Here is a 27,858-nt window from a genome sequence, read left to right on the forward strand (position 1 = left end):
CAGAGAGCAGAGAGCAGCTAAGTTGCTCTGATAGGATTCAGTCTCAATGGTGCTTTCTTATACTTCTGAATAAGCCTCTCAGGGTCTGCCTCCATGCTGTGGAGTACAGATATATAAAAGGGCAGCTCTTGTAAAGGGGCAGCTCCTGGAGTCTACCATTCCAATGTCAATAAATGTTTTCTTGTCAGGTCCATTTCCTGATTACAAAAAAAAAATAAAAATTACCCCCCCCCCCAAGCCTAGGCTTGGCGGCAGCCTCGGTCCATAGAACTTTTGGTGTTATATGTTCCACTCTCCCTGCTTCAGTTAATATCCTGGCAATCCCATTTTGAACCAGTTCATTAACTTTATTCTATGGCTACTAATATCCATTTGCTTATCTCCTTCTCCCATTTAATGCCCCAAATTAATAACCCAAAAGTTAAAAATTGTCAGGGCAAGGTGGAATGACAAGTCAATATGTGCAAATCTGCATCACTTATGGTACACAAAGAAACGGGATGCTTTTTGCTTATAAAATGACAGGTTGTACAGCCAGAATACCCATGGTCCTGGATATCCTTTGCAAGTCCAAAATTATCTTTAGCTTTTAGCAAATCTTCAGGAATTTGTTTGTGTGTAATAAATCTCTATCTGGAATTAATTACATTTAATTACATCAACACCTTAGGGCCGTTTAAAACTTGGACTCCTTGAAATATGTGAGATTCTCACTGACACTGGAACCACTGAAGTGCTGGACACAGATGCAGGAATCTGGTAAAGTGAGACAAGGGCAAGTTTTCCTTGTCAAATAAACACAAACTAATTTTCTTTCTATAGTATCTGCACTGGGCAATTGTTCACATGACTGAGTGTTCTCTCCCAGTTTTCATGCAGCCGTTTTGTCAAATACAACTTTTTTGTAGCAAGCCAAGATTCCCTCTCCTATACAAGTTGGAAAATGCCTTCTTAAAGGTATGGGAAAGGTGCTGAAGGTCAGGGATAGAGCAATTGCTTTGCATGCAGAAAGTCCCAGGTTCCAACTGCATAAGGTAGGCAAGAGCTCTCTACCAGAAACCTTGGAGAGCGATATCAGTCAACATTATAAATAATAGGCATGAAATGTGGTGGGTGGGGTCTCCCCCACCTCCTTGTGCCATAACAACAGTGGCGTAGCGTGGGGGGTGCAGGGGGGGCGGGCCGCACCGGGCGCAACATCTGGGGTTAGGGCAAATCCATGGGTTAGGGGGCGCAAATCCACGGGTTAGGGGGCGCAAATCCATGGGTTAGGGGGCGCAAATTACTTGCCTTGCCCCGGGTGCTGACAACCCACACTACACCACTGCATAACAAAGTCAGTAAATCTCCTCCGTGAGTCAGATGGGGGCCCCACAAAGCCCCATGTCATTTTGCATTTGAACTTTTTAGTAAAGTATAGCTTGATGTTGTCTGATATCTCAAAATTTGCCTGGGCTCATGGGTTTTGCAAGATATGAGGCTGTCCAAAATTCTGCTTGTGCAGCACTGAAGACCTCTGTCTTTTGTTGTTGTTAAAGGGCAGCAGTGAGTGATTTTTTAATGGTAAGAAGATTCATTTAAGTTTGTAACATACAAACAAACATGTTGCTCTGATTTAAAAAAACAAACAAACAAAATAAAACAGAGCTATTCAAAACTCTGCAAGCTGCTGAACAGAATCATATTGTAAGTCCTATGCGAGGATACAAACCAGCACAGGAAACTAAACCAGCATGAGACTGCAAAGTTTGTTTTTTAAAAAACACCACAGAAACAAGAATACACACCACTAAGCCACCTCTTAGGGAAGCGGGTGGAGCTGTGGTCTAAACCACTAAGCCTAGGGCTTGCCAATTGGAAGGTCGGCAGTTCGAATCCCCACGACGGGGTGAGCTCCCATTGCTCAGTCCCAGCTCCTGCCAACCTAGCAGTTCGAAAGCATGTCAAAGTGCAAGTAGATAAATAGGTACCGCCCCGGCAGGAAGGTAAACAGCATTTCCGCGCGCTGCTCTGGTTCGCCAGAAGTGGCTTAGTCATGCTGGTCACATGACCCAGAAAAACTGTCTGTGGACAAACGGCGGCTGCCTCAGCCAGTAAAGTGAGATGAGCGCCGCAACCCCACATTCGTCCACAACTAGACCTATGGTCAGGGGTCCCTTTACCTTTACTTTTAAGCCACCTCTTAATTATTTTAATTTGGGGTTCTTAGTTGACCTAATAAAGGTATTGTGCTAATATGGAACATGGAGAAAATTAAATCCCTTTTATCACAAAGCTCCATGACCTATTTGTCTGCAATTTGACAGGGTTAATCTACTCTGGGAGTTTTCTTGTACCTACAAATTTCATCCACACTGATCAAAAGGGAGAAAAGTTTTTAGATTCCCCATTACAGTAAATGAGGAACATAAGAACGCAAATTTTATACTGCAGTGGAGAGAGCACACAGCGATTCAGCCTGGTGCTTTCAGGACCAGAGACACGTGGCCCCATTGGGCTGCCCCACTTGACAGCCACATTCTGCAGTGATACTGATTTATATATATTAGTAGCTTTGTAGTAATGCAACTTTTTATATTTAACTGTGTATTTTTGTTCTTGTTTAAGCTATCTGTTGTTGCTTCAGTTTTTTGTACATCATTTAGATATATTTTTAATATATTAAGCAGAATAGAAATTAAATCTTCATTATCATCATCTGGGCTGTTTTCAAGGGCAGCCCCACATACAGTGCATTACAGTATTCTAGATGGAAGGTCATCAGAGCATGGACGCCTACTTTGTCCTGTTTATGTAAGGCGGCTTCCTGTGAGTCTATCAGTGTTACAGGACATGCTTTGCATGTGGAAGTTCAGTCCCTAGCGCAGTGGTGGCGAACCCATGGCACGCGTCCCAGAGGGGGCACTCAGAGCCCTCTCTCTTGGCACGCCAGCACAGAGCCAGAAGAAGGTGAGGGCAGCACATCGACTCCTCAGCTCAACTTGTGTCCAAGTAGAAGTGCCTCAGATGGGGCGTTGGGGTGTGTGTGCGTGTGCAAAACGGAGCCACAACCTCCAGGTTGTGCATTTTCCCTTGGGGAGCCTCCGCTGTGGGTGGGGAGGGCACAGCGCTGTGCACGCGCTCAGAAGCGCGCTGCTGCCTTGGTGGACCGCTGAGAGTTCCGAGCAGCCGCCTTCCTCCTGCTGCTGCTGTGAGGTTGAGGCTTTACACACCGGCTGGGTCCAATGGGAGCAGAGTCAGAAGTGGAATGGAGGCTTCAAGCAGGAGCAGGGTGGGATCTCTCAGCTGGGAAGCACAAAGCCTCCACTTCTGAGAGATCCCCCCCAGCTCTTGCTTGCTCGCAAGTAGGAGTGGGATCGGGCAGCTCAGCTGGCGAGCACGAAGCCTCCACTCCACTTCTAAGAGATCCCTGCTTCTACTCCTGCTTGCACGCAAGTAGGAGCGGGATCAGGCAGCTCAGCTGAGGAGCGCTTGGCTGCCTTCAGGTGGTGCAGGGGCTCTCAGATGCAGCTTCCGGGCTGCCTCCACCTTCCCCAACCCCAGCAACTATTCAGCCTGGCTGCCTTCGTGGGGTTGCAGGGGATCTGATGCAGAGGTGGGGGCTCCTTTAAACTTCTCCCTTGAGGGGGAGCCGTGAACCCCTCAATGGAAAGTGTGACAGAGCCTGCACCTCCCCAGCTGAGCAGCTCCGATCCAGCTCAAGCAGGAGCAGGCTGGGGGGGGGGTGGCGGCAGCATCCCTTGCCTGCTTGCCTGCCGCCCCAGCCCAGCCTTCCCTCACTCAGCACCTCCAGAGATGGAGGAGGGGGTGGTTGTTGTGGCGGCAGCGGCAGAGGGACCCAGCACTGGAGGGCGGCAGGTGCCTGCTCGCTTGCCACCCAGCCCGCCTTCCCTCACTCTGAAAATGGAAGTGTGGCAACCAAAATCAAAGTTAGAACAGAGCACGTTCCACTTCTGAAAAAAGTTTGAAAACCAGAGCACTCATTTCCGGGTTTGAAGTGTTTGGGTTCCAAGTAGTTCGAGAACTAAGCTGTTCAAAAACTGAGGTACCACTGTATTTGCTCCACTCTCCCTCTACATGCATGTGCCAACCTTCCCTTCTAAACTAAAACCTTAGTATTCAGGTTAAATTTCCGTGTTGGCACTTTGCGATAAATAAGTGGTCTTTTGGGTTGCAGTTTGGGCACTCGGTCTCTAAAAGGTTTGCCATCACTGCCTTAGCGTCTCCAGGCACCAGGCAAGGAGGAAGACCTTCACCTGAAACTCCAGAGAAGTGCTACTATTCAGAGAAAGCAAAACTGAACTAGATGGTCAAATAGCCTGACCAGTTAGTTATTAGGGAAGCTTCCTGCTGGGCCTGTCATCCCTTGCATCCAGTCACCCTGTTCAAAAGCAAAATGGGATTCATGCAGCCCATCAGAACCACCCAATTTAACCACTTAGCAAAACAGAGGAATCAAAACAGTGGGTCACACTTTCAGAATAAAAATTTGCTCATACTACACCGTATTTTGTTTATAAGAAATACCGGTACATTGGAAAACAAAAAGAAACAACTCCCAACAGTGCTTGATTTACAACACAGAACACAACTACTTTAGAATATTATCACAGGACATCCAGAAATGCAGTCCCTTACATATGTATCTTAAGTATGTATGCAGACTCAAAGTGAGACGGGAGTTTGCAGCAGGGGTGCCAACTTGAATAAGAGATTGTGGAGGCCAGGTAAACTCCACCCCACAAAATTGATCACATTATGCAGTGCATACACACCGTTTGAATGGGGATGCCAATCAACTTTGTGAGGTCCTGGCCCCCTCAAATGTTTTTTGGGGGGCCAAAGCCCCCGTAGCCCCTAGGAGTTGGCTCCTATGGTTTGCAGTATCACTTGATGCTCTCCTCATTTTAGAAAGGTATCTCACCATATTCTGCAAATAATATTGTTTTGATACTATATTATACTACACTGAAATGTTTAAAGGTTTCTTTGATTGCCCTTGAATCTTCCTGCCACACTTGCCATCCTCTCCTGCCACACCCTTTGAGAACCACTGCTTTAAGATTAAAATAAGTTTCTACATGTGTTTTGAAAGCACGTTGAAAGTACCTACCTACTATATATTCCAGTGTAAACAGGATGAAACTTTTCTGCAGCACATTTATTCATTCCTACAACATATTTTTTGCAATTTAATAGGCAATGTCAATGATCAAATGATACAATCAGTCAAGACATTGACATCACAGTCTCAGACTTTACATTCCTCATTTAAACTATTCCAATACATAATAAATGACTTCCAGATGTAGGGCTTTTCCACCCGTCTTTCTCTTCTCCTGGATGCTTCTCATGTGCTAGTTCATCCTCTTTAAGTATTATTTTATTTTAAGATTTTTATCCCATCATATACCTACATTTCAAGGTGGCTTATCAAAACAACAACAACACAAAACAACAACAGAAAAACAGGGCAGGAGACAAAACACACCATTTCCCTTCCTTTATTCATCTACCTGTGGAAAATGGGCTAAAGTCAGGAGGCAGGAAAATCACACCAAAAGCTTATTGCAGCCTTCCGCTAACCCAGGGCCACTCCAGTTGTTGCCGGACTCATGTGACAGAGACTTGGTTAGATGAAGCAGATGGGCCTGTTCTTGCCACTGCTTGTCCACCAGGTTTATCTTATGCATAGCAACCCAGGTCCTGTGGGTGGGGAGGGGGGGTTGCAGTGATCTTTAGGAAGTCATTAGCTTGCACCAGGTGTCCTGTTGGGAAGATCCAGTTTTCTGAGTGCATGTTTTGGAAGCTGGGCAATAGAGGCAGTACAGGATTCCTTTTGGTGTGCCAACCTCCTTGCTGCACCAAGGATTCCCTGCCCAAGCCACTTCAGGTTGTGACGAATGTTCTCCTGGAGACAGCTACTTGGGTTGTCCTAGGGAATTTTAACATCCATGCTGACACAACCTTACAAATGCTGCTCGGGACTTCATGGAAAGCATGGCCTCCATGGGGCTGTCCCTGAGTAAGTCTGGCCCAACCCATAGCCGCGGACATGCCTTAGACCTGGTGTTCACCTCTACGGATGTTGGTGATCTGACACTAAGTAAAAGCGAAACAAAAGAAGTGCCATGGTCAGATCACTTCCTGGTGCAACTGGACTTCTCTGCGACCCATCCCCTCTGCAGGGAGGTGGGACCAATTCGGATGGTCCACCCCCGTCACTTAATGAATCCATTAAGATTGCAGAATGCAATGTGATTGAGTGTTGGGGGCGGGAGGCTCATTTAATTTCATTGTACACAGGTTGTACATTGACAATACAGTGGTACTTCGGGTTACATACGCTTCAGGTTACAGACTCCGCTAACCCAGAAATAGTACCTCGGGTTAAGAATTTTGCTTCAGGATGAGAAGAGAAATCATGCTCCGGTGGTGTGGTGGCAGCAGGAGGCCCCATTAGCTAAAGTGGTGCTTCAGGTTAAGAACAGTTACAGGTTAAGAACGGACCTCCGGAACAAATTAAGTACTTAACCCAAGGTACCACTGTAAAGGTATTATTATCAAATGGTTTCCAGAGAGTGGTAGGGGATGTTTTATCCCATGTTGATGGCCTTTCTGCTGATGCCCTGCAGAAAACAGCAGCAGATTCTTTCAGGTGGGGGTCCCCTGGTCCTGAATGGGGTAACTGTGCTGCTGAAGGACCAGGTGCGCAGCCTGGGAGTCATTTTGGACTCTCAGCTGTCCATGGAGGCACATGTCAATTCTGTGTCCAGGGCAGCTGTCTACCAGCTCCATCTGGTACACAGGCTGAGACCCTACCTGCCCGCAGACTGTCTCGCCAGAGTGGTGCATCTCCTGCTTGGACTACTGCAATGCACTCTACATGGGGCTACCTTTGAAGGTGACCTGGAAACTACAACTAATCCAGAATGCGGCAGCTAGACTGGTGACTGGGAGTGGCTGCCGAGACCACATAACACCGGTCCTGAAAGGCCTACATTGACTCCCAGTATGTTTCCGAGCACAGTTCAAAGTGTTGGTGCTGACCTTGAAAGCCCTAGACGGCCTCAGCCCAGTATACCTGAAGGAGTGTCTCCACCTCCACTGTCCAGCCTGGACACTGAGGTCCAGCTCCGAGGGCCTTCTGGCTGTTCCCTCCCTGCGAGAAGTGAGGTTACAGAGAACCTGGCAAAGGGCCTTTTCAGTAGTGGTGCCCGCCCTATGGCATGCCCTCCCATCAGATGTCAAGGAAATAAACAACTAACTGACTTTTAGAAGACATCTGAAGGCAGCCCTGTATCAGGAAGTGCACTTGGAACTGAGCACTGGCACCGCACACACCTCCCCATTCAGGCCAGTAGTGCCAGGAGGCAGGCCGCACCTGCAAATAAGCCTTGAATTTTAAAGCTGTTGTTTATTTGCGGGTGCGTCTTATATTCGGGCCAATACGGTACTCCCTCCAAAAATTGACTCAAACTAGGCCTAGTCAATTGCATTATGTAAAGAAATATTTATGGCCAGTTTGGACAACCTAATTTAAGGGAGAACAGAAGGGAGAGACAGAGATTGTGGAAACAATTTGAAACCTCCCTTAAATTATGCTGTAGATGGAAAGAAAGGAATATTTGCCTTGCTGCTGGAGTAGTGAAAGGTGATTAGGTTGCACCTAATTAAAATGCTAAATTTTGATTAGCTTGTGGCCAATTCAGGCTACCAATAACATTCCCACTGTTTAAAGAGTTCCATTAAAATATTTGGGAATGTTTTGCATTTTTGCACTCCATCTGTGCTTTCAGGAGAAGCAATAACATCAGATGTGGGGTCTGAATCCATTTATCAAATTATTTTCTTTCAGGTTTGCCTCTACCCGCACCACTTTTTCTGCCTGGCCTCTGCTCCCGTGGTACTGACGTTTTAATTAAACCACAGCCAACACTATAAAACTATATCACTATGCGCTGAACTGGGCTAGGAGCTGCATTTCATCGGCACCAGTGTGTACAGCACTGAAGCACTGTTTGGTGGGGGAGGGGTAGTTGGAGGAGAGGCAAAAATAAAAGTAACCTGAAAACTGGGCAATTAATGCAGCTAAGTGAAGATTCTGTGGCATTTAAATGCTACACATCAAATTTATGCATGAATCCATAGCAGTTGACCCTCCAGCATTTCAGCAAGCTGCTAAGTAATTAAAACAAGCTTGATTAAAATAAGAAATAAAATTTGCTGAGTATTCTCAGCTCAGCGCAACAAAGAAGGCAGAAGTTATGCAGCCTCTGAAGTACGCCAGCCTTCCCCAACCTGATGTCCACCAGATTATATTTCCGACCTGGAGCAGGCAAAGGACAAGATGGGAAGATGGGAAGTGAGGAGAGAGTGACAGTGAGCATTGTAGATGCAGTAGCAGGGAGCCTTGTGGCAGCGAGGAGCAAATAAAGAAAGATCGAAAAATTCCTATCCGCTCCATTAACAGGGCTTTGAAAAATAAGAAAATAGCTCGAGGTCTTTCTTTGTCTTTTTTGCTGCTCCTTACTCCAAATGTAAGAACTCTAGCAGGCTGCCGATTACCTCTTGGTTGGATTACGGTATTGGACTCTGCATGGGGTGGCCCTCGAATGGGAGTAATGAGGAGCAAATAAATGGGGAGAGAAGCTCAATCAAAATGATCAAAGGGATGGAGCAACCCTCCTATGAGGAAAGGTTGCAAATTGCTGGGACTTTTTAGTTTATAGAAAAGGCAAGGAAGAGGTGACATGATAAAAGTTTATAAAACTTTGCATGGTGTGAAGAAAGTGGATAGAGAAAAGTTTTCCTCCCCGTCTCGTAACATTAGAACTCATGGACCTCCAATGAAGCCGAATGTTGGAAGATTCAGGACAGAGAAAAGAAAGTCCTTCATCATGCAGAGCAAAGCTAAACTATGGAACTCCCTCCCGCAGGAGGCAGGGATGGGCAGCAAGTTGTAGTGCAAGGAGGCATCCTCTCAAGCAGTGGGGCTTTTCCTTCCCCCTGCAACCCCCCAGTGCTCACTAATGGTTCCTCATCATCCTGGAAAGAAGTGGCAAAGTGGGGGGCCACAGGGCTCTATTCCCGGGCCATTGTTGTTCAACATCTTTATAAATGACTTGGATTGGTTTTGACATTACAGGAGCCAGAATCTAGTACGAAAAGAGTTTTAGAATTGATTCAAGAATTTGGTCATGTGGCAGGATTCAGATTAAATAAGTTAAAAACTAAAGTATTAGAGAAGAATTTAACATCAATGGAAAAAGAAAGGTTTCAGAATGAAACAGGTTTAACTGTGGTTAAGAAAGTGAAATACCTAGGGATTAATATGACTGCGAAAAACTTGAATTTATTTAAGGATAATTATGAGAAATGTTGGTCAGAAGTTAAAAAAGATTTAGAAACTTGGTCCAAATTGAGGCTTTCCTTGTTGGGACGAATTGCAGCTATAAAGATGAATGTATTGCCAAAAATGTTATTTCTGTTTCAATCATTGCAAATTTTGGACAAGATGGACTGTTTCAAGAAGTGGCAGAGAGACATTTCTAGATTTGTCTGGCAGGGCAAGAAGCCCAGAATAAAATTTAAAATATTAACTGATGCAAAGGAAAGAGGCGGATTCGCCCTGCCAGACTTTAAACTTTATTATGAGTCAGCAGCATTCTGCTGGTTGAAAGACTGGCTACTTCTTGAGAACACAGACATTTTGGATTTAGAAGGTTTCAATAATGTTTTTGGGTGGCATGCATATTTGTGGTATGACAAGGTTAAAGCACATAAGGTATTCAAAAACCATATTGTCAGGAAATCATTGTTTAATGTCTGGATAAGATACAAAGACCTATTGGAGAGTAAAACCCCAAGGTGGCTGTCGCCAATGGAAGCTAAGGCTCAGAAAAAGCTCAATATGGAGGCCAAATGGCCAAAATATTGGGAAATTTTGGAGCAAGAAGGTGACAAATTGAAATTGCAGAGTTTCGAGAAACTAAAAGATAAAGTGCGAGATTGGCTTCATTACTATCAAATAAGAGAGGCCTATAATTTGGATAAAAAAATTGGTTTCCAGGTGGAAAAATCAAAGTTGGAAATAGAATTGTTAGAACCGAAAATTAAGATCTTGTCAAGAATGTATAACTTGCTGTTAAAATGGAACACACAGGATGAAACAGTTAAATCAGCTATGATTAAATGGGCGTAAGACATAGGTCATAACATTATGTTTGCTGACTGGGAGCAGTTGTGGACCACCGGTATGAAGTTTACGGCATGTAATGCCTTAAAGGAGAATATTATGAAAATGATTTACAGGTGGTACATGACCCCAGTTAAGCTTGCAAAAATTTATCACCTTCCAACAAGTGTTGGAAATGTAAAGAAGCTGAGGGAACATTCTTTCATCTTTGGTGGACGTGCCCAAAGGTTAAGGCTTACTGGGAAATGATCTATAATGAACTGAAGAAGATATTTAAATTTACCTTTCCTAAGAAACCAGAGGCCTTCCTTTTGGGCATAGTCGGCCAATTGGTGCCAAAGAAAGATAGAACATTTTTTATGTACGCAACAACAGCAGCAAGAATACTCCTCGCTAAATATTGGAAGACACAAGATCTGCCCACCGTGGAAGAATGGCAGACGCAAGTGATAGACTATATGGAGATGGCAGAAATGACCGGCAGAACCCGAGACCTGGGAGAAGAGTTGATGGAAGAGGATTGGAAAAAGTTAAAGGACTATCTACAGAAATACTGTAAATCGTTTGAATGTTAAAATGATGTGGGATCTAAAGGTAACACGGCATTTGGGATATAGTTAAAAGAGCTATGAAAAAAAAGTTTAAAAAAAAAATAGGGGAAATTAGAGACATAACAAGTGGGAGTATACAATCATAAATGAGATATGAAAGAGGGTTAGAATTTGCTGAATTTGATGGAATAAAGAGGAACACAAAAAAGGGAGATGTGAGGAGGTCAGGAAAGAGGGTTATAGAACCTTGAAATTTAAAAGTGGATTCTTTTTCTTTTTTCCTTTGATTAAGTGTGTATTCTTTGGTTTTCTCTTTTCCTTTGATTAAGTATGTATTCTTTGGTTTTTTCTGTTTTCTTTTTGTGGATCTGTTTGGTTTTTATGTGTTGTAAAATTCTAATAAATATATATTAAATATATATATATATAAATGACTTGGATAAAGGATTGAGAGGCTGCTCATCCAATTTGCGGATGAGACCAACCTGAGAGGGGTAGCTAATGCCTCAAAAGACAGAATCGGGATTCAAAATGACCTTAACAGATTGGAGAACTGAGCCCAAGCTAACAAAATGAATTTCAGTAGGGGCAAATGTAAAGTTCTGCACTTAGGCAGGAAGAACCAGATGCACAAATATAAGATGGAGGACACCTGGCTTACTAGAAGTACGTATGAAAAGGATCTAGGGGTCTTAGTGGACCACAAGCTTAGCATGGGTCAATAGTGTGATGCCGCAGCAAAAAAAAACTAAGACTGCATCCACAGAAATTTAGTGTCCAGGTCAAAGGAAGTAATAGTCCCACTCTCTTCTGCCTTGGTCAGACCACACCTGGAATACTGTGTCCATTTCTGGGCTCCACAATTTAAGAAGGATGCTGACAAGCTGGAACATGTGCAGAGGAGGGAGACCAAGAGGATCAAGGGTCTGGAAACCAAGCCTTAGGAGGAGCGGTTGAAGGAACTGGGTATGCTTAGCCTGGAAAAGAGGAGACTGAGAGGAGATAGGATAGCTATCTTCCAGTATCTCAAGGGCTGTCACATGGAAGTGGGAACAAGCTTGTTTTCTGCTGCTCCGGAGGGTAGGACTTGAACCAATGGCTTCAAGTTACAAGAAAGGAGATTCCGACTCAACAAAAGGAAAAAACTTTCTGACAGAAAGAGCTGTTTGATAGCGGAACAGTCTCCTTTGGGAGGATGTGGACTCTCCTTCCTTGGAGGTTTTTAAGCAGAGGTTGGATGGCCATCTCTCATGGGTGAAATTCCTGCTTTGCATGGGGTTGGACTAGATGACCCTTGGGGTTACTTGCAACTCTACAATTCTATATGTCTATGATTCTTGCACAAGCAAGCAGACATCATTGAATGTTGTCCATCTAAAATAGTTGTTTGGTTCCGAGTATGAATTAATGCATGGAAGCCTGTGGAGAGCCAATCCCCCTCCCACATAGGCTTTTGCTGTTATTGCCAATGGTTAATTACAGAACCTTCCCAGAATCTCTAAGCACTCCCAAACCTTAATTAAGCTTCTAATCACCTTTCTTTTTTTAAAAAAAAAGGGAGCTCTGTGGCCCGGTGGGGGTGGAGGGTAGAGAGTTTTTGACATTCATGGTCATGGATGCTTTAGCTGAGATTCCTGCATTGCAGGGGGTTGGACAAATGACCTTTGTGGTCCCTTCCAACTCTACAAGTCTATGATTCTATGAAATATCTTGACCTGACCTGAGTTAATTAATGACAAATCACAGAACTGTGCAGTTGAAAGGAACCCCAGGGATCATCTAGTCCAATCTTGCAATGGAATGAATGGAGAGGGGAGAGGAGGTTCTCCCCCTGCTAACTAATGTACTAACCTAGTAAAGACATGCTGTTCTTTCCCCCCAAAAAATCAAATTACAGAATAAAACGTACTGTATATTAAGTACTTGAAAAACTAACCACTTATTTTTTTAATGCAGTGGGATATCAATCAATCTAGCTATCTATTTGCTGAAATTAAGGCCTCCTCCCTTGTCCCACCTCTAATACAGAGCAAAAAGGAATACATCATTCAGCAGCTTTATTTTGGGTTGGAAACATTATAATTAAAGCCTTAAATGGAATGAAAACAGATCAAAACGGAGGTCATCCTGTGAGAAATGGAATTGCAGGGAAAGCTCCCACTTTTTGGTTACCCCTTATGTTCATGAAAAGACCACCCAAGGAACATTTCTTCTAAGAAATTGCCTAGATAAATAAATTGGGGGGGGGGTGAGTTTTACATGCAACATTTTAAAAAAAAACACCACTTGGATGGCCACAGCGAGGGTGACATTTCTCAGCATCAATCATCAAAACACAAATCCAAAGTAGGAATGGGACAAAATCCTTAATCAGGTCAGAATTACACCAGGGAAACCAAATTATTTCCTACAAAACATGAGAAATGGTTCTGTTTATTCTGAGCTGAATAATCCATAATATTATCAGCAGCAGCTTCACCTAATTTACACTTTTTTGTAAAGAATTTCCCTAACACACTTTGGTATGTTATTTTCACTAACTTGTGCACATCTCACCCTCCAGTATACACAACCTTGTGCACATTACTCTGCTGGAGAACTCCTTTGCAAAATTCAGCAAAGTGTGAATTTCAAAGGAATCCCCTTCCTCTCTTCTACCTGCTTAGCTGGTTTCTTCTTCCTGCTGTGGTACCAATCAGTTCTCTCCCCCAAGGTACCAGTGCCTGGCGTATATTGCCCAACCCTACAGCGGAGCAAGCCCCCATACCGCTTCGGTTCAAGCAAGCGGGCTTCCTCAGAGGCACATGCACGCAGGCAGAGAGAGCCTGAGAAGGTGCTTGCCCCTCTCAGGCTCCATGCACCTGCCTTCGCATCTGCTTTTGCCTGAGTGGGTTGGCTGCCTCTTTCCTCTTTCCTCCAGGAGTGACCAAACAGGAGGAAGAGGCAGCCTGCCTGCCCAAGTGAAGGTGGAGACAAAGACAGGCAGGTGAATGGAGCCTGATGGTTCCGGGCAAGCACCTTCTTGGGCTCCGTCTGCCTGCCTGCCCTTTTGCCATCTGCAAGCAATTTAAGAGGGCAATACATCTCAGTTCCCTGGCCACTGCCAGCATAGCGCAGGCAGGCAGGCAGGAGTGAGGTGCATTACGCTGGCGGTGGCTGGGGAACTGAGATGCATTGCCAACTCAAAACGTCTGAAACTGGTCACACGATCTGAATGACATACTGGTTTCAGATAATTTATCAAAGTATTGCCCAGCTCTAGTGTTTGAAGTGGGAGTCAGGACAGGTTGGAAGAAAAATCCTTCCTTGGGAGGAAGAGAATATTTCAATCCAACCCATTGCACATTAGTGGTACCTCTGGTTAAGAACTTACCGTATTTTTCGCTCTATAGGATGCACTTTTTGCCCTCCAAAAATTAAGGGGAAATGTGTGTGCGTCCTATGGAGCAAATGCAGGCTCCTTGGCTTCAGCGATAGCAACACGAAGCCTCCGAAACGCAGAGGGAGCGCTCCCTCTGTGCTCCGGAGGCTTCGGGTTGCTTTCCCTGAAGCCTGGAGAGCGAGAGGAGTCGGTGCACACCGACCCCTCTCGCTCTCCAGGCTTCAGGGATAGCCTCCTGAAGCCTTTGGAGCGCAGCACGAGTTCCTGCTGCGCTCCGGAGGCTTCGGGTTGCTTTCTCTGAAGCCTGGAGAGCGAGAGGCGTCAGTGTGCACCGACCCCTCTCGCTCTCCAGGCTTCAGGGATAGCCTCCTGAAGCCTTTGGAGCACAGCACGAGTTCCCGCTGCGCTCCGGAGGCTTCGGGTTGCTTTCCCTGAAGCCTGGAGAGCGATAGGGGTCGGTGCACACCGACCCCTCTCGCTCTCCAGGCTTCAGGGATAGCCTCCTGAAGCCTTTGGAGCACAGCACGAGTTCCCGCTGCGCTCCGGAGGCTTCGGGTTGCTTTCTCTGAAGCCTGGAGAGCGAGAGGCGTCAGTGTGCACCGACCCCTCTCGCTCTCCAGGCTTCAGGGATAGCCTCCTGAAGCCTTTGGAGCGCAGCACGAGTTCCTGCTGCGCTCCGGAGGCTTCGGGTTGCTTTCCCTGAAGCCTGGAGAGCGAGAGGGGTCGGTGCACACCGACCCCTCTCGCTCTCCAGGCTTCAGGGATAGCCTCCTGAAGCCTTTGGAGCACAGCACGAGTTCCCGCTGCGCTCCGGAGGCTTCGGGTTGCTTTCTCTGAAGCCTGGAGAGCGAGAGGCGTCAGTGTGCACTGACCCCTCTCACTCTCCAGGCTTCAGGGATAGCCTCCTGAAGCCTTTGGGGCGCAGCATGAGTTCCCACTGCACTCCGCAGGCTTCGGGTTCCTTTTGCTGAAGCCGGGAGAGCAAGACTCTCCTGGCTTCAGCAGAGAGGGAGAGCTGTGCGGCGCCCCTTCAGCCAAGCGGGAGGAGAAATGGACGGGGCTCCGTTTCTCCTGCCGCTTCGCTGAAGGGGCGCTGAGCGGGGGGGGGGGAGTTTTTTTCCCCTTGTTCTCCCCCTCTAAAACAAGGTGCATCCTATGGTCAGGTGTGTCCTATAGAGCAAAATTACAGTAATTCGTTCTAGAGGTCCGTTCTTAACCTGAAACGGTTATTACCCTGAAGTACCACTTTAGCTAATGGGGCCTCCCGCTGCCGCTGCGCCGCTAGCACGCGATTTTCGTTCTTATCCTGGGGCAAAGTTCTTAACCAGGAGCAACCACTTCCTGGTTAGCAGAGTTTGTAACCCGAAGCATCTGTAACCCGAGGTACCACTGTAATGGGCAATTGAAGAAACCAAGCATTGCAATTACAATAAGTAACCAATACTTAGAAGACTGAAAATAAATCTAAGACATTTCTTAATAGCATCTTCTATGCCTGCTTATTTTTAAAAAAGAAAAAGGGACTAATTAATCTCAAAATTGTTAACCGGCCCTCTGCTGTCAATTCTAACCAAGTTAGCCAGTTTATAACATACGGAACCTATGAAGGTTTCCAGATAATCAGTATTATTGTTGATGCCTCCAGTCCTACCATCTCACTGTAATTCCATCCCCACCTCAACTTGTATTTAACATTAACTCTATAGATCTCCCCCTTTGATTTTCCCCCTCATTAGGATAAGGCTTCCCAAATGCCAAAAACAAAACTATAATTATTAATTTTATTTTTCTTTCTAGAGCAGTTGCAATTGCCCTGTGCTAAGTCACTGACCCAGCAGACTGTTGTCCCAGGGGAGACACTTTGAATAACGAGGCCCAATGCCCTTGTCATTTCATGGGATCATTCTGATTTATGGCCCATTAAAACCTAAATCGTAGTTCATTAGCAAGTGTATTACATTAATGAATGGAAATGGTGTCCCTCAAAACAGAGCTGCAATCTACCGGTGAGCTTTTAAGACCTTGGGATGGAAAATGGGCATGCAAAGGGTCCATTTCCTTCCCCACCAGGTGTTCTGCTTTGGATATTGTTAGCTGGAAATCACTCCTTTCATGGGGCCATTAGTTTCACATTAAAGGGTCAGGGACTTTGGGGAGACTTTTGTTTTGTCTTTTGTTTTGTTTTTGATAGCGAGTAAGGAAGATGTTTTTATTATGGAAGATAAGAGACTCATATTCAACATCGGTTAATGAGTCACAGCATCCGTAATTACGCTCAGGCTAGTTAGGTAAGGTGAAACCAGCAGTCCAAGTTTAAGGAGTCTAAGATCAAGGTGGGGGGGTCAAGGCAGGGGGGGTCAGAACTGCATGGTAGGAACAGAGCTGGCCCAATGGGTTGGCATGCCCACCCACTAAGCTTTTGGAGGGTTGGGAGAAATTCACATATTGGGATGAATGGTTTTCCATGATAAGATATGAGGTGGCAGAGGGTTGAAGTCTTTTTTTTTATTTTACTATTCTGTACATCTAAAAGCACAATATTGTTAAATGTTGATCTGACATCAAAGATGGCTTTCCCCAGTGCAATATGATGGCATGTGTGCTTTTATAGAAGAAAATCCTTAATAATGTGCCAGGTGTGCTGTGTGATACTGCCAAGACCATGTGCAAGACCTCACTTTTAATTATGTAGAAGTTAAATCTCTGCAATGGCTACCCCCCAAATTGCTGCACCATATAAATGATGGGACACAATGGTGCTTCTAACAAATGATGGCCCTCAGTAAAGGTGAGCTTCATTATAGACTACAGTGAGCAGGCTGCTGAGGCTGAAATGCCCTCCATGTGGGTATGCCATAAGTTATTTTCAGAGAAATAGAGCCCGAAATGTTTGAATGGATGGCACTGTTCAATCCTGTGAACAGCCAGAGCCGATTTACATTGCTCATGCTTCTTGGCAAACACAACAGCTTCGGCCTTGCTGTAATGAATTAACAGGACTTCCTGCTTCCAATAAATTCCAAATTTAGTAAGTAAATGCCTATTTGAGTTGATGATAGTTTAAAAGCTTTGCTGCCACTTAAAGTGAAGACAGTGCAACAGTAGGGAAGCCCAGCGGCATTCCTCATTGAGAATGACCCTGTGGGAATGATGCTATGTCATGACTGGTCATTTGGGGCAGCCATTCATTTTTACCAAGAATATCATATGGAGTGATGCTATGTTGTAGGTTTCCACGGGGCTAGAGCAGCCTTTCTCAAACTTGGGTCTCCAAATGTTATTGGATTACAACTCCCATTATCTCTGACCATTGGTCCTGGTAGCTAGGGATGATGGGCATTGTAGTCCAACAACATCTGGGGACCCAAGTTTGAAATAGCGTGGGCTAGAGGAAACACCCACCCACTGAAGGCCATTCTCCCGGTCTCTAAGCTGAGGTAGCCAATGTGGTACCTACCAGATAGTTGTTGGATTACAGCTCCCATCATTCCTGGCCATTGGTCATGCTGGCTAGGGCTGTTGGAGCTCAGTAATTCTGGGAGTGCAACATGTTAGCTATCTGTCCTCTGTGCACACCACAGGAACATAGGGAGTTATAGTGAGTCAGACCAGCTATCCATCTAGGTCAACATCATCAACACAGACTGATGAGTCTTTTCCAGCTCCACTTGGAGATTAAACCTGGGAGCTTTTGCATGCAAAGCATGTGCTCTACCACTAAGCTACTATCACACCAAGAAAGAAAACAATACTGAAGACTTACAGAGTTGCAAGTGCCATTTCTCTGAACAGAAATCCATTCTTTTTAGCCAAATGGAGTCACAGGCCACCTGTTGCATACAGACAAAGCCCTCCATTCCACCCAAGAACTCTCTGCATGCACTGTACAACAGCAGCACAATGTTCCCACATGCCATCAAGACAGCAAACCTCCCCAGCATAAGGTGCTCAACCATAACCCATCCTGCATAATGAAACCTCAAATTATTCTATCCATTAATGAACATAGTCAGGATAATCAGTTACTTTTCATCCTGAACAATTGTGGTGAAAGCTCACTGAATGGAAGTGTCTTCTGGCAAAGAAAAGCCTTCTTTGGTCTCACAAGTCTGATTTCAGCCTGCATGAGAGCTCTGGCTACACCACCTATTTCTCAAGGCTGGCTTTTCAGTTTAATAGAAGTACAAACTCCTTGACCTTAACTGGTTTCCGCAAAAACAAACCAAAGTTGATTGGCGCACTGTGTTCTTCCGCCGACATCTTTCATGAAAAGACTTGTTCTTCTCCAGGGAGACATCTCAATGAATTTCAGCAGCTGCTATCAAATTCATTGGAGAAGCATGCTAATCTGAGAATAATTAAGCCATGTTTGTTTTCCCACACACACTTATAAAGGCAGACAATCGTCTTAAGGCCTCCTGTAACAAGCTGAGATTTGCAATCTCCCCAGCTGGGTCTGACTCTTTCCACGAGGGTATTGTTGTTCCGGGCTCTGCATTCACTCTCTGTGTGCAGCAAATCATATCTTCAAACAGGTCGGAGAGGCGAGGATTTCCAACAGCCAATGAGAGCCAATAATTCTCCTCCCCTGAAAATCATTCTTTTCAAAGCCAAGACAATTAAAAAAGGTGCGTCTTGTCCTTCAAACTTTGGAATGGATGAGAAGGCCTTTCAACATACAATGTTAACAGAAAACCAAATACCAGATTCCTTTGTCATTTCATAAATTAAAGAGTGACACTGTCTTGTTGCTTAGCAAAACAACACATACATCTTTGGTGTTCTTTGTTATTTTCTTTAAGACCATTTATATCTTTTTGGGAGATTATGCTGCAAGATTTTAATGCAATTGAAACCCACCTTCTAGCACTTGCACTGCTAAAATGTAAATGTAGCTTTGTATGGATGACAAACGGGGACACAGGAATATGGGGAACTACCTTTTACTGAGTCAGACCATTGGTTGATCTAGCTCTGTGTTGTCTACACTGACAGGCAGAGACTCTCCAGGATTTTGGAGAGGGGTCTCTCCCAGCCGTACCGGGAGATGTTGGCAATGGAACCTGGGATCTTATGGATGCAAAGCAGATGCTCCACCATGCAGCCATGACCTTCAGTCATGGCTTCATTTTGTCCCATTTTGTGCAAATTTGTTTGGACAGAATGCACAAAAAGTTCCCATTTAAATTGTACACATTCATTAAGTAAAATGTACACTTTTCAATGCATCACAGATAAACATTTTGCATCCACCCTTCATGCAACGTATCTATTTTTGTGTGTACTTTTTGCACACAAAAACAGTGTCACAAATTGCAGAGGAGTTGTCAGGGACTGGGCAGAGGAGGAGGAATGGTAGAGACCGCCTCCCCATCCTGACCCTTCCAGGGAGGAGGAAGAGGAAGACAGTATAGATTTACAACAGGGGTTTGAGGAAGGTCACAGCTCAGAGGCAGATGAGGGGAAAGTTGGGAAATCATGGGCGAGCCAGAGCAACACCCGGCTGACATGTTGTCATTAGAAAGTATTCCAGACCCTCCATCTCCCAGAACCCAGCAAGCCTTAAAGGTAGGAAAGCAAAGAGCTTGAGGACAGAGGGCACGTAGCAGCACCCGTAGAGGAGATGATGAGAATGACAAATGAGGAAGTGGGAGAGAGGGGGGTGGAGATTCACTTCGGACAATGCCATTATCCAAGAGGCTGGGTTCTATAGCCTCTCTCTGTAAAGACTGAAATAAAAAAAGGATGGTAAGAAACTTTTCCTTGTCTTTATACTTTCCTGGACAACCAAACGGGAGCCACTGACAGCATCCTGACAGGAGTGCATAATCAAACTGGAAGGTGGGTTCTGAACTACAAGAAAATCTGGGACTATAGGAGCGGGTTGATCTTCTGGAAAAGTAGATCAAACACATTCCTCTGCCAGCCCTTCTCCTCTAAGTGGTGGAGGGGCCTACTCAGCCTGCACCAGACGGAGTAGGGAACAGTGTTCATAGAGTCATTGAAGTGCAGCATTGGAAGGGACCCCAAAGATCATTTAGTCCAACCCCCTGCATATGCAGCTGCCCCATACAGGGACTTAACCTGCAACCTTGGCATGGCAGCTAACAGATTGAGGTTGAATCCCAACAAGACAGAAGTCCTGTAGTTGGGGGACAGGGGGTGGGCAGGTGTGGGGGACTCCCTGGTCCTGAATGGGGTAACTGTGCTGCTGAAAGACCAGGTGCACAGCCTGGGAGTCATTTTGGACTCTCAGCTGTCCATGGAGGCACAGGTCAATTCTGTGTCCAGGGCAGCTGTTTATCAGCTCCATCTAGTAAGCAGGCTGAGATCCTACCTGCCCATGGACTGTCTCACCAGAGTGGTGCATGCTCTAGTTATCTCCTGCTTGGACTACTGCAATGCGCTCTACGTAGAGCTACCTTTGAAGGTGACCCAGAAACTACAACTAATCCAGAATGCGGCAGCTAGACTGGTGACTGGGAGTGGCCACCAAGACCATGTAACACCGGTCCTGAAAAGCCTACATTGGCTCCCAGTATGTTTCCGAGCACAATTCAAAGTGTTGGTGCTAACCTTTAAAGCCCTCAATGACCTCAAAGGCCCAGTATACCTGAAGGAGCATTTCCACCCCCATCGTGGAGGGAACCAGGCAGAGGGCCTTCTTGGCATCGGCACCCGCCCTGTGGAACGCCCTCCTATCAGTTGTCAAGGAAATAAACAACTATCTCACTTTTAGAAGACATCTGAAGGCAGCCCTGTTTAGGGAAGTTTTTAATATTTGATGTTTTATACTGTTTTTAATCTGTTGGGAGCTGCCCAAAGTGATAACTACTTCTTCTTCTTCTTCCTCTTCTTCTTCTTCTTCTTCTTCTTCTTCTTCTTCTTCTTCTTCTCCTCCTCCTCCTCCTCCTCCTCACTACACTCTTGTCCAAACTCATTCAATCTGAGTGAAATAAAAATCTGTTAGGCAGCTCTTCATCCCAGCATCGTCTACTCCTCTGCTCTCTGTGGAAGTTCACATCCACACCCACACACTTTCCCAAGGGGAAAAACTGTGTGGAAGGGAAAGGCGTATCAGATTGTGCCAGCTGAGTCTAATGGGAATTGTAGTCTGAAGGGCACTAGGCTTCAAAAGCTGCTCTGATCCTTCAAGAAGGGCTGTTATCATTTCCCAAAGGGAGGGGAACACTTTGAACACTCACCCCATCACTCTGTGCAGACTTACAGCTAATTCTGACCTAATTCCATGGGTATGATTTGGGGCAAGCTCTCATGTTCACAAGTTGGATCACACCATTAGCAAGGTGTGTTGAGGTAAATCACAGAGTTCACAGCCTTCCAAGTAGCTCTGTTGCATTGTTGTTGTTTTTTCTAAAGACCTTCTTTTCTTTAAACAAAACCAATCTGAACAGGGAAATGCTCAGAGTTCAAGAGGGCAGCAGTGGAGAGGGGAGATAGGAGAAACTTTCATTTTAAGGGACAGGTCTAGCGTTGAATTCCAATAAATTATTTTCCCAGGGCACTCCAATCACAGTGATTTGAGGGAGGAATAAACAGGGTCATTCTTCATGTGGGTCATTATTCTACTCCACATTTTGGCTAAGAGAGCTGGGCATAAGAAGCAGAGTTATATTATTGGGAGGGTCTGCTTTTTTCCCAGTCTTTCCCCTAAGAAACAATTAAGAAACATAGCTCACTTTCTTTTTTCCTTCATGGAGGGCACTTCCAGGATGGGGTTGCAAGAAAAAAATGTGAGTTTTCTGGTGCAATGGTTAGAACTGGGACCTGGGAGACCAGAGTTCAAATCCCTACTTAGCCATGAATGAAGCTCCCTGGGTGACCTTGGGCCAGTCACTGCCTCTCAGCTTAACCTACCTCACAGGGTTGTTGTGAAGAGTAAATGGGGGAAGAACCTTGTAAACCACATTGGGCTCCTTGGAGATAGAAAAGGTGGAATATAAATGCATTATTATTTTTTTTTTAAAAGGGTCAGAACTTTGGCAGGTTCCTTACCCAGGGGTGCCTTCCTCATGTCTCCAGTTTCCCATCTGGTTATTTCCCCTCCCTCCCCCCTCAAAAAAACCCAAAAAAGCTTGGCAAGTGAACATTATTTCAAATTTTCTACCTCTACACTTGCATGAGAACCACTGCATCCATGTTTTTGAAATGTGGCCAGTTTCATCCTTTCAGATGGGGCATCCATGCCTGCAATATGCATCCAATTCTGGCAGAGGGGAAGAATACTGACTTGAAAGGTTCCCTTCACAAAACCCTGGATGGCTGTACTTGAACTTTGACAAACGCAATTAATTGCCTGCAAATTTTGTCCACTTCTGTGACAAGGGGGCGGGGGGAGTTACAGCCATTTTTATATTTCCCATTGTAGTAAATAAAAACAAAACAGAGGTTTGGATTTCAAATCCAAATCTGCAGCGCCCCCAAAACATATTGAATCAGATTGACACGCAGGAGATCTGAAATAGATGGGTTGCTATAGGTAGAGATGCAAAGTGGATCTTGTGGTCCTTGTACACTCCAGCTATGTAGCCTAATCCTGAATCTTGCTTCACAGAGAGCTCTCCATGGTCCTGACCCTCTACTATCTGGCCTGCACTTTGACACACTTCATCTAAATGTCACCCACCCAAGTCCTATCCTGGAACAGGAGAGACGGGGGGCAAACACTATTTCAGTTGACCAAAGTTCTCTTCCTCGGTCACACCTTGGTGATTCTTATCAGTTGTATTAATACTACTGACTTTTTGCAAAAAATTATAAATGCAACTGTAGATGCACACTGGGAAAATCAAAGGATTGCGGAACTGTCGTTTTGCCAGCATAGCTTAACAGGTTGGCTGATGTTTACCTTTATTTTGACATCTTTTCATCTCTCCAGAAGGAAGAGTGGGTGGGCAACCAGTAGACTCTGTCAGGAAATCCTTTATTTACATATGGTATGATAGGGAAAAATATTTCTAAAAATAAAACTTGCTTTTTTTCCTTGACCAGCAGCCCTGAAATTTGATCCACCAGCACTGTCCATAAATTCTTCATTTGAGCCTCATTTCAAACATTTTGGTGAACAAGGCAGGGCAACTGATGAGTGCAAAGCAGCCCACAATTAGCAAACAGGCTTGTGGAACATGCCACAACAATTCAAAAGCAGTCTCAGTCAACAACTATGCCTCTTGTTGAATACAAAGTGCTTTATGGTAACTGCAGTGCAGATTTCCAGGCACCTACAAGCATCATTGTTTCCAATACAGTACATCTGAATGTGCTTAATGCAGAAAATCAGTCTTTTCCTGGAGTTACATGGTAGGTTCGGATTGGTTGACATCCAACTCCAGAGTAAACTATATCCTTTTAGGACAGCTGAAGCAGCAGCAGCAAAGTTTGCAGACAAACGCTACATTGAAAGACTGTTAATGCAGCAGCATAAGCTTTCAAAGGACTATTTTTACTTAGGAATGAGCCTTCAGTTTCTCCTCACAATGGCATGTCAATAGGAGCAGGATTTAAATGTACTGTGCTGTATTCTCTGTGCTTGTGAAATCTCACCCCTGTGGCTTGTTTTCTTAACTTCTAATTACTGAAGCCAAAACCAGGCACATGTGTTTGCCATTATTCCGGGGGAGGGGGCGTTATTAGAGGAAAGGCAAGTGAGTGGGGATCAAACACAAAGTTGTGGCTTTGGATGCAGAATCTTCCTCAGAATTACAGCTTTCATTTTAAATGGAATGTAAGTTCCTAGCCCTCAGAGCTGTGCTTCAAGTGCTTCGCAGATGCCTGGTGAGACCTCACAAGCCAGAGATGTCACTACATAGTAATTCCAGTGACAGGCAGGGCCTCCAGTAATGTTCATGGCCCATTTCTCCTCCTTATGATTAGCAAAGCCAGATTGAATTAGGCAAACCAAATGGCATGGTGCAAATTTGCTCGCTTTGCTTAATTTACATGGTTATCGGAATAAAAAGTTTTCAACAAAGAATCTGGAATCCCTGAGCACTGAATAATTAGTTTAATACCCATGAACAATTCTTTATTAAGAGGTGATGTAAGGGGTCAAAATAAGTAAAAAATAAATAAATCTCAAACCACTTGTGAAAATCCCCTCTGCTTCTATACCATATCCCCATCTGTCCTGATGGATTACTGATGTAAAGGCAAATGAGCCCCAAGGCTTCATTGGCAATGAGCAGTTAGTGGTTCACTTCTTTGAATTTGGTTCTTCATAACCCAGCCCCCCCTGGGAGGGGAGCATAGCACAAATGGTGGGGGGGGGGCATTTTTGTACCCAAAGCAAAATCCAATTCATCTTTGGGTTTTTAACTGTCCCACAGAAATGCAATGTGTGTTGTACTAGAAGAAGGGGCTTAAGTTTGCTTTCCTGGATCTGGTTGTTTTTTTGTTTCAAAAAGCCAGGGGCTACATTTATATATTTTTATCCCAGTATGCTAACATCATCTGGGGCAAAAGAAGAGATTTCATGTTTTGTATGACTGTTTTGTTTTGTTTTGTTTTGTTTTGTTTTGTTTTGTCCAAGGCTCTTTTTGCAGCAATAGATCAATCTGTGGCAATAGATCTATTTTGATTGGACTATCTTTTTTTATCTTAACAAGTCAGTGTTGGCCAGGACAAAAAAATGGGGGAGGGGGATACTTCATGTGCCAAATTCAGCTGGCTTCCTTGGGATATCTGCTTTTGTCCTGGGCACTTCTTTATTTTTATTCACAGAGTTCTGTAGAAATTTTGCAATGAAAAGTGCACTGGGGTGTAATTTTGCCACCAGAGGTCTAAGTTTTTTATTTCAGGTCACTGCTTTCAGGACTTCTTTTTTCATCTCACACAACATGGTTAACCAAGAAACAAAATAATCTATCAGGTCACATTCATGCAGCCTAGAACATACTAGAGATTTGCCTGTTGTGCAGCAAGATTGGGGGGCGGGGAGAGATACAGAGAGAAAAAGAGAGTGTTGCATGGCCTCAAAATGTAGGATCAATTTCCAGCTGATTTAGAGACAATGTGACTTCCTTTTGGAGTACACACATCAGGAGTACAGGAATTGTCTTCCCCATCCCCAGATTAGCAACAGCCGACTGTATTTGACAGCCTCTCCCATCTTAGGAACCCAAACTTGATCCGAGTGGCCCAATGGATTAGAGATGGCCAAGGATTAGCAGAATCTCCTGGCCTAGTTCAAATGGTGATGGCTCAGAATGAATGGACCAATGAACATTGGGAAATTTCCCAAAATGCTGTGAAACAGCTTCACTTGTTATCAAGCCAAGCCCAAATGATTTCCAGCCAGCTAGCCCCCAAATCTTCCCCCTCCCACCCAGAAGCCAGTCCTCAAAGCAATGCCAGTAGCCCTTGGGGAAATGGCCGGGACAGGGAAGGCCTGATGGCTAGTCAAAGTCTGCTTCATCCACACAAACAGGCCCTTAAGCTTGGCTTGAGGTGCTAGCCAAAAGGCGCTGGGCCTGAGGCTTTCAGCCATGGGCCAGAAGCCACTGTGTAAACCATTAAACAGTGGGGAGAACTGGGTGCTCACCGAGGTGGTATTACTCCTGTATACCAGCACAATAAGGAAATCTAGAAGACAAGGAATTTGGGAAATGATTGTGATTTGGTATTGCCAAGTATAACACAGACTGAACAGGACCTCAAGTTGCCCCAAGAGCTGCAGCCAGACTAGACGGCTGACTGACTCTAGTCCCTTCTTGCAACAGCTCCACAGGCTACCAGTCTGTTTCTGGGCACAATTCAAAATGCTGGTTATGGCCTATAAAGCCCCACATGGCTTAGGCCCAGATCACCTAAAGGCTATCCCGTAAACGAAGCTGCCCAACTCTGAGGTCTTCTGGGGAGGCCTTTTGCTCAGTCCTGCCACTTTCACCGGTGTGTTTGGTGGGGAGCAGGAGAGGGCCTTCTTGGTGGCTGCTCCCAGACTTTGGAAATCCCTTCCTAGAGAGGCTAGACTGGCTCCCTCCTTGTTGCCTTTCACCAGCTGGTGAAGACCATTTTATTCTGGCAGGCTTTGGGGAACTGACTGGAAAAGGCTCTGCTGTTCTTCCTATCTGCATTTCACATTGCCTTAATTATAGTTTAATTACTTTTTAATTATATGTTTTATCCCTTAAAAATTATTTGTGTGCCTCCTTGAGTCCAGTTTTCGGGGTGGAGAAGTAGGGTATTAATAAATAAAATAAAGCAAATGATAATAATAATAACAACCATACAGCAGGAGCACCAGGTGTTGCTGGACCCCGACTCCCACCAGCCTTTGCCTGCGTGGCAAATGCCTGTCTGCCATTGGCTCCCTAATTTGGGTAGGTGCACGTGGCTCTGGGTCACACACAACAATGTATCTCTGAGCTAACACAAGCAAAATTAAGTGAATGCTAATTTATATGCAGTGAAAACGAATTCATTCTCTCCTGATCTTTATTTTATTTAACTTTTAAAAAATGCTGGCATTCAGCTACACGCTGTCTGTTTTCTGGGTTGGTTTGTTTTTAAAATGCAACCCTGCTTGATGTGTGCCATGAGAAATCCAGACGTTCATTTGGCCTCAGAGCAAAACTGAATAAAATTACTTTCTTGTCACAGAGCAGCCAAGCGCAACTCTTGCAGTGTCCCAGAAGGGTCTAAGCTCCAGCTTGCCTGTTTTGAGTTTGGAACTTTCTATTTCTATGAACTACTTTGGGCTTTTTTTTAAGTTCTCAGCAGCGGCCTCCTTTAAACAAAGTTCATGGGCCAAGCAATATTCTCTTGTAGATTTCCCTCCCTCTCTCCCACCCCTCCCTACTCTATACACACATACGACTACTACCACCAGAACTGTCGGACATGGGCCAATATGGATCCCTTCCATGTGGAACACAAATTCCTCCAAGGTTTTGTTTTAAAAAGCAGGGATCTCACTCATTCATTCTGTACAGAAGACTTAATTATATTGGGTTGGATCCAGGCTAAGACCACACCTGCATGGTACATTCAAAGCAGTACTGTACCACTTTAAGCCATCATGGCTTCCCCCAAAGAATCTGTAGGGAGACTCCTAAACCCTCACAGAGCTACAAACTACAGAGTGATTTAGCAGTCTACCCCTCATCGAAGCATAACCCCTTCAAGGGTGGAGGTAAAACACAACCGTTGTGGCTAGATGCCATCAATAGCACTGTCCTCCAAGAATTTGTCTTTTAAAGCCCATCCACATTGGTGGCCATCACTGCCTCCCCTGGGAGTGTGTTCCATAGTTCAACTGTCTGTTGTATGAAGAAGAACTTTCATTTATCTGTCTTGAGCCGTCCTACACTGAGCTTCATTGGATGTCCAGTAGTTCTAGTGCAACGGGAGAGGGGGGACAGTGTAAAACACATAATCTGCCAAAACACAGACACCCTGCTCTGGGGAATTTTGTGTGCAGAAGGTCCCAGGTTTAACCCCCAGCATCTCCAGGTAGGACTGAGAAAGGACACTCAAATCCTGGAGAGCAGCTACAACAGTACTGTTTTGGGGGGGACAGAGGGCGGGCAGGTGTGGAAGACTCCCTAGTCCTGAATGTGGCAACTGTGCCCCTGAAAGACCAGGTGCACAGCCTGGGAGTAATTTTGGACTCACAGCTGTCCATGGAGGTGCAGGTCAATTTTGTGTCCAGGGCAGCTGTCTACCAGCTCCATCTGGTATGCAGGCTGAGACCCTACCTGCCTGTGCAC

This window comes from Podarcis filfolensis (genome assembly GCF_964270895.1).
Source record: "Podarcis filfolensis genome assembly, chromosome: 14".
NCBI lineage: Eukaryota > Metazoa > Chordata > Lepidosauria > Squamata > Lacertidae > Podarcis > Podarcis filfolensis.